This window comes from Ranitomeya variabilis, chromosome 5 (genome assembly GCF_051348905.1).
Source record: "Ranitomeya variabilis isolate aRanVar5 chromosome 5, aRanVar5.hap1, whole genome shotgun sequence".
Taxonomy (NCBI): Eukaryota; Metazoa; Chordata; class Amphibia; order Anura; family Dendrobatidae; genus Ranitomeya; species Ranitomeya variabilis.
The window spans coordinates 47796944-47805278 of NC_135236.1; positions in this window are offsets into that span (position 1 = coordinate 47796944).

Consider the following 8335-nt stretch of genomic DNA (forward strand, 5'->3'; position numbering starts at 1 on the left):
ATCAGTGAAGCCAAAAGGCAATTGTCAGATAAAACTGTATACAGATTACTCCCTGGGAATCCGTTGCAAAAATATAAAGGTCAGTTGAGGTCCTTTTTGAGGAAGTATGTGGAATTAGGAACAATTTCGCAGAAGAAGGCCGAAAAGTTGCTGCCGGGGTTCCCCACTAAGCCCCATTGGTACCACATCCCTAAGGTACATAAATCAATTAATTGTCCCCCTGGACGCCCCATCGTGTCTGGGATAGGGTCACTCACTGAGCCCCTATCCCAGTACATTGATTGGTTGTTGCGTCCTATACTGAAAAGTATTCCATCTTACCTTAAGGATACTAATTCCTTTCTTGAAAAGCATACAGGGATTTGATTGGCAGGAGGGCTTTTCCCTGGCGTCTATCGACGTCGAAAGCCTATATACCAGGATTCTTCAATCCGTTGGAGTAGATACAATAAAAACTATTTTGGGTACCACTGATAGAAGTGACAACTTTATTAAATTTATCTGTGAAGGATTAGACTTTGTGTTAACCCATAATGCTTTCACTTTTCAGGATGATTGGTATTTGCAGCATGAGGGCACTGCGATGGGGACCCCGGCAGCATGCACTTTTGCGAATTTGTTTTTGGTTTTTTTTGAAGAGAAATATGTTTATTCTGATGATAATGTTTTTTTGCAACACATAAAGTTTTTCCGCAGATATGTCGATATTGTGGTGATATGGGATGGTTCCGAAGAATTGTTTCAGAATTTTGTGGGGTATCTTAATCAGACCAATGACCTGAATATGACCTTTACGTTGGTATTTGGAGGTAGGCGCCTTGAGTTTTTAGATGTTTTGGTGGAGATTAGACAGGGTAAGGTGTGTACCTCTCTTTTTCGTAAGCCGACAGCGGCTAATACCCTGATGCATTATAATAGCTATCATCCGGCACACACTAAGCGGGCAGTCCCATATAGCCAGTTCTTAAGGGTCAGCAGGGTTAATAATACCGAGGAAGGTTTTCTTGGCCAGGTTAACGAAATGAAGGACAGGTTTGTAAATAGAGGGTATCCAGAGGATATGCTGTCAGTAACCTTAGATAGAGTTAAAAATGAGAGGGTAATAGATTCAGCCAAACAAACGCTAGGTCGGAAACAAGGGATGGGCAGGAGATTCAATTTCTGCTTTAAATACGGTAGTATGGATCAGCAAATTAGACTGGCTATAAAAAAGAACTGGCACCTCTTGGAAAGAGACAAAGAGTTGGCAGAAGTGGCAGCGAGAGGCCCCCTGATAGCCAACAGGAGAAGTGCCAGATTACGAGATAAATTGGTCAGGAATCGGGTGAATAACCCTAATAGTAATTGGCTACAAAAGATGTCCCCGAAGGGGAACTTCAAGTGTGGCCATTGCTCGTGCTGTCATCAGCATCTTACGGGCCGTGTGCTCCAGATAGGAGCTTTGTCGCATATGGTTAATGAACTGATCACCTGTAAAACCGACCATGTCGTTTACGTTATATTTTGTCCCTGCAAACGTTTCTATATTGGAAAAACTATTCGTCCGTTGTATATACGTTTCCGAGAGCATGTTAGATCCGTGTCATCTGGGAAAGGGGTCCCACGTTTTATTACTCACTTAAGAGAGAAACATGGTGGTGTTACGGATTGTCTTACCTTTGCAGGTCTGGAAAGGGTTACTCTGCCGACCCAAGGTGGGGATTTGGATACCCTGCTCTTAAGGTGTGAGGCCAGGTGGATCCTGCGCAGTAATGCCATGGGTCCGCTTGGCTTTAACGATAGAGTGGATATGTCCATATTCCTCTAGGTGGCGCAGCAATACCCTGCCGTACATTGCAAGTGCGCATGTCCAGTGAGAAAGCGGTATTTTCGAATGTGATACTGTTGCAGGTTTTTCTCTTATGTGATGAAACATGCCATATTATTCATATATACTCTTCTGTCCTTTGTATTTGTTTTTAAAAAAATGTTTTTAAATGTGCTTTTTGTATCTTTGGAGTTGTGGGAGGGGACGAGCGGCGGGGTGTGCCCGATTGATGCACTATATCCGCTGGAGGTTCCCGAACACAATTTGACCCGTAGAAGCGCAGCTGAAGCGCGAAACGGCCGTAGTCCTCCCCCGCTCACACGAGCTTTTCCTCCCCCGGCCGCAACCACTTTTCTGGATGTTTCGTTTGTAATAAAGGAATTTTTTTTACTGAAGACCGGTGAGTGCCCGCATCATTTCTTTCTTGAAAACTTTATATATATATATATATATATATATATATATATATATATATATACACTCACCGGCCACTTTATTAGGTACACCATGCTAGTAACGGGTTGGACCCCCTTTTGCCTTCAGAACTGCCTCAATTCTTCGTGGCATAGATTCAACAAGGTGCTGGAAGCATTCCTCAGAGATTTTGGTCCATATTGACATGATGGCATCACACAGTTGCCGCAGATTTGTCGGCTGCACATCCCAAAGATGCTCCATACAAGGCAGGATGGATCCATGCTTTCATGTTGTTTACGCCAAATTCTGACCCTACCATCCGAATGTCGCAGCAGAAATCGAGACTCATCAGACCAAGCAACGTTTTTCCAATCTTCTACTGTCCAATTTCGATGAGCTTGTACAAATTGTAGCCTCAGTTTCCTGTTCTTAGCTGAAAGGAGTGGTACCCGGTGTGGTCTTCTGCTGCTGTAGCCCATCTGCCTCAAAGTTCGACGCACTGTGCGTTCAGAGATGCTCTTAGGCCTACCTTGGTTGTAACGGGTGGCGATTTGAGTCACTGTTGCCTTTCTATCAGCTCGAACCAGTCTGCCCATTCTCCTCTGACCTCTGGCATCAACAAGGCATTTCCGCCCACAGAACTGCCGCTCACTGGATTTTTTTTCTTTTTCGGACCATTCTCTGTAAACCCTAGAGATGGTTGTGCGTGAAATCCCAGTAGATCAGCAGTTTCTGAAATACTCAGACCAGCCCTTCTGGCACCAACAACCATGCCACGTTCAAAGGCACTCAAATCACCTTTCTTCCCCATACTGATGCTCGGTTTGAACTGCAGGAGATTGTCTTGACCATGTCTACATGCCTAAATGCACTGAGTTGCCGCCATGTGATTGGCTGATTAGAAATTAAGTGTTAACAAGAAGTTGGACAGGTGTACCTAATAAAGTGGCCAGTGAGTGTATATATATATATTTATCTTTGTCACCATTTTCTGAGACCTGTAACATAGTCAATGCTTAGTCGATGGGGCTTTGTGAGGGCTTATTATTTTACACCCTGAGCTGACGTTTTCGCTGATATAATTTTGCTGTAGGTATGATGTTTTGATTTATCTCTTAATGCAAAAAAAACCCATAATTTTAGCATTTAGGTTTTTTTTCTCATTACACCATTTACCGATCGGGTTAATTTTATATGTTGATAGATTGGCCTTTTATAGATGTAATGAGAAACCTGTATTTTTTATTTCTAATGGGAAAAGAGGGGTTTGATTTGAACTTTTATAATTTTTTACTTGTCACTATATTGGTTAGGCCCCTTAGTGGTATTGCATACATACAGCGCAATACAACAGTACTGCAGAAAATAGCAAAAAAACAGTCTCCACCTGGCATTCACATATGAACCATCATGACAGGTACATAGAATGCTGTGCCCCATCAGTGAGCTAGAAATGCCTCTGTCTGACATGGACTGTGGCATTTAACAGGTTAATAGCTTCAGGTGTGGGTGTTAGAGGCAGATGATGCCTGAATATCACAGCCATCATCTACCGATAAAGATGCAGGCTCAGTTCCTGAGCTCACAATGTCAGGGTGCCGGCGTATGACGCAACTGAATTTCCCATGTCAGTAAAGGGTTAAAGGATAACCATACTTTCAAGAAACTTTTCAGAATCTTTGCCTATTGTATGACTAATATCCTTCATCCCCCTCTGTACACTCTCTCTCTCTTTATTTGCAATTGACTCTGAGCTGGTGAGAAGACAAGCTGATCTGATGTCTCCCATACACAGCACAGACAGAGGGATTCCTGATCTTTATCCCTTTAGTCTGCACACAGACAGCAGTAGCATGGTGGACAGTATACATCAGTACTGAACTGTGTGGCTGTGATTCCAGCTCTGAGGGTAGGTAAATGACTAGTTAGACAGCTCAGCACAATCTTTTCTGTGTTTCCCTCTGCCTGTTTTCTTACTCTGATCCTCCCTAGAGTGGTAGGCACGGTACTGTATAAGGAACGTGCCTCTGACTGCGGAGCCCTTAAGGGATAGCTAGAGGGGAAAACTGTGCAGTGCCCAATTCCCCCCTCCCACTACTGTCCCAGGTGAGGTCATGATTGGGACGCCCAGCGGACCAACCGGGGAGAGGAGGGAAGTCTGGCCACACCCTCAGGGGTTAAATTCTAGTGCCGGGCCCGGATTCTCCCTCTTTCTCCCCGGCTGACCCTCGGAAGCTGTTGTCTCCCTGATCTCCTGACCACCATGGCTGCCCCTACGACCGAGGCCCTACAGCGAGGAGCTGCACAGGAAGGTGAGCAATGGTCGCGATCCCCTAATTCTGGCCTGGGTGCTCACCTTCCTGTGCCCTCTCCTCACCCCCTAGCCTCCCCCAGGGCCCCGTCCCTGCACACCCCCTCTCCTGGGGTCTCTTTCTCTCCTGTCTCCCCAGCGCAGCTAACTCCCGCTCAACTGCCCATAGTGTTGGCCCCGTCCACCGCAGACCCCGGTCCCCCTGGGCCTCCTCTCTCAGCTCCCGGCGCTCCCGCTGATCATGGTGCAGCTGCGACGCCAGGTAGACGCTCGGGGCGTTCCTCCCGAGCGCCTGCGTGTTGGAGCAGAGCCGGCGCTGACTAGCCGCCGCGCTTCTGCCCCACGTGCGGCTCCGGGGGGCGCGGCGGGCGTCGCGACGTCTACTTCGGGCTCCGCTGCCCGCCGGTGCCAAGCGCCCGCTCCTAACTACAAGCGCGCCCGGGCCCCGGTCACTTCCGGTCCCCAATCTAAGGCTCAGGGCCCGGCGCACATAGTGGCAGCCTCCCCCTCTTACACAGGCCGCCCTGTCTCCCAGAGTGCAGCGCGGGCCCTGTGGGACACGCCCACTTCCGGCCCCACTTCCTCCCGGCAGACATTCAGCGCTGCGGAGGCAGGCAGGGGATCGCCCGCTTCCTCGGGGTCCTCGGCGGCGCACCAGCCGCTCAAGAGGACCAGGGGGCAGCCAGCCCAGGCACACCGCGAGTCCCCTGCAGCGTCAGGGAGTCTCCCCTCCCTGATGCCGGCATGGGACCGCCAAGCCCCGCCCACTTACTCCCCAGGAGGCAGCAGCAGCGCAACTTTAGTCTGTGGGGCCCCAACCCGCCAAATCGGTCAGGGGGGCGCCTCACAGACAGCGCTCACTAGCCCCCCGTGCCGGTACCCACCACAGAGCGCTGGACCGGCCCCTACCAGAACAGGACTGCACCACCGTGGGCCTCTGGCCAGCCCACCCCTTGCCCGCCATGTCCCCCCAGCAGGCACATCGGCTTTGCCTGTGCGGGGGACCAGGCAGTCGGGGGCCAGAGCCACGGCCGCGGAGCGTGATGACTGGTCTATCCAGACCAGCCAGCACGCTCCGCAGCCAGGAATGTACGCACCAAACACGCACACAGTCACACCAAACACTAACACAGCTGCAATAAATTACGCGCCGCCAACACCCCCATGCTCCCAAACGCAAATCGCAGACAGTTTCCTATCAGTCCCCGCCCTTCTGCGCTCACCCTGCGGTGCCAGCCTTATAGTCTCCGCACCTTCCCCGGCCCTACCCCCTGCACCGCCGCTCACGCCCCATGGCCAAGGTAACGTCCCCCCTACTCCCGAGGTAAATGCACCTAACACAACCCCTAGACAGGGCGATCGCAGGCATAGATGCCGCAGATCGTCCTCACCCTCATCAGTAGACTCCCACCACCATTCCCGCTGTCCCTCTAGCTGTCGGCATTCCCACTCCAGACGCCGACACCACTCACACAGGAGCCACAGGAGCCACCATAGATCCCGCTCCTCCGGATGGCGCTCGCCATCCACAACCGGCTCAGATACATCGGGAAGTTACAACGGGCGGTACCGGTCGCATGCCGAAAGACGGCGGTCTCACCGGACACCCAGAGCGGGTACCCGGAGGGAACAGACACTGACACCCCCCGTTACGGACCAGGCAGAGATCGGAGCCCCAATAGCCTCTCATCCTCGAGCACACGACAGATGTCATCCGTCACGTGCTCCGTCCTGGGCTGACGTACGGGGAGACATGCCATACGTACCTCCCCGGTCCACCAGCCAGCAACGAACCATCGAAACAATAGAAGCCGGAGCACCTCCCTCTCCGGGGGACGCTTGGCCCCAGACACAATGCAGCAGAATACATCCCCGTGCCACGGCGCTGGCCGCTGGCCTGCCATCTTCATCCTCCTGGGCGGGCGGCCAGCACCAGGACAGCGCCACGGCAGGAGCCAGAGTACCTCCGTCCGGAGACACTCGGCCTGCATCTGACAGCGGTGAGTTCTTTGATGTCGGTGAGCACTCTACAATATGAAATGCGGGAGAAAGCGAGTTGGCAGCCGCTATTAAGACCCTAGTTCAGCAGTTGACACGCCCAGGCGTACCAACTGACACTAGCACCACCCAAGCAGCTAGTCTGCACAAGGATGCATTTTTCTGTGGTTAGCCCGCTAGGAGCGCACGTTGAGTTAGAGACAAAGCAAAAAATTTGGGATAATGCTTACGTAGACATATGGTCCGACGGACGTTTGGTTACGCCAGTTGAGCTGATGGCTGAGTGGTTAAGCTCCTGTTTCCTTATATAGACAACTTGAGTTCTATCCCCCGTGAAAGTAATTTTCTGGGAGCGCACGTAGACTTAGAGACGAAGCAGAAAGTTTGGGGTAATGAATACGTGGAGATATTGCTCCTCCTGCGGAGGTGGACACCCTGCATCCAGGTGTACCCGCCAAGCAAACAGAGCGCCTGCGAGGTTTTCACCCCGGCGAACATAACCGCGATGGGCCCATGGCTAAACCGTTATCCCAATAAAAAGCGGCGCAACAGCCACATTTCTGCTTTAAATACGGCTTCTATATCCCCTTCGAACCCAGTCCCAAGTTAAAATCAGCACGCGAATTCCCCAAGATTTTACAAAAGGAGTAGAACTAGGCTCGATGGCGGGCCCATTAAAATCATTGTGTGCTCCATCGCTGACTGACAGCCTGAGTGAATCTTCACCCACGGCTACCAGCCAGTCCAACCAACAGGAGCCGGTTTTTCATCCTTCAACTGAAGGGTTTACAAACGAGCTACACAGGAGTCGGAGCATACAATCGGTGTGCATGGTATGATCAATAATGAATTAACTCCGAAAAGGTGGTTACTTGAATCGATGCCGAAAAAGGCGGTTACTACGACTATGACGAATCAATGATAAATCAATGCCGAACGGGCTTTTACTGGCAAATGAGAATAAACTACACTGGAGCAGGAGTTCCTCCATCAATGGGAGTCACTCTGCCAGAATCAGATAGCGGTGAGTGTTTTTCATTTGGAGAACTCAATGGTCTGGGGCTCAGCGGACGGTGGAACAAGGGTCCCTGAGGTGGACTTTGAGAACGGGTGAAATATGGTTTCATAATGCGGGCAATGAATACAGGTCCCGGGGAATGTGCTCAGAGGACAGTAAATGAGATTATTGATGGGCTTGACATACCAATCATCAATTAAACCCCAGCTTTACATACGGTTTCTTCAACATACTAGAAATTAGACTCAACCGCTCCCTGAAGGCAGACTTGCTGGTCTGGAGGACATTCCGGAAGTCCTACAAGTTTATGGCGCGGGGCATATATGCATTATGGCGTGGGAGACGCCAAAAAAAGATTTAGGCCTAATGGTCGGTGGAAATATTACAGATGGTTTCGCGGCAATCTACAAGGACCAGTGGTGAAAAGGCCAATGGCCTGAACTATGGACCACGGTCGCATGGGGCCGTGACCCAGCACTGGTAGAAATGTTGGCAATAGTAACATCAGTCGAGCTATGGGGGCCCAATTGGAAAATACGAACATCAGATTTCTAACCAAACAGCTGAGAACTGCAAAAGCCCTAAACAGCATGCCCTCTTATTCTCAGCCGGCACTCGCGCTGTTGCGACGCCTGGCACTACTATGCCTGAAACACAACATCTGGTGCCGGGCTACATTTACGACGACTGTAGATGAAAGAATTGTTTAACTTTGTTATCTTCCGATTGGCAGGCACTCAAACTCTTCCTCCCCAGGGAGCAAACGTCAGGCCTACGATGTCCT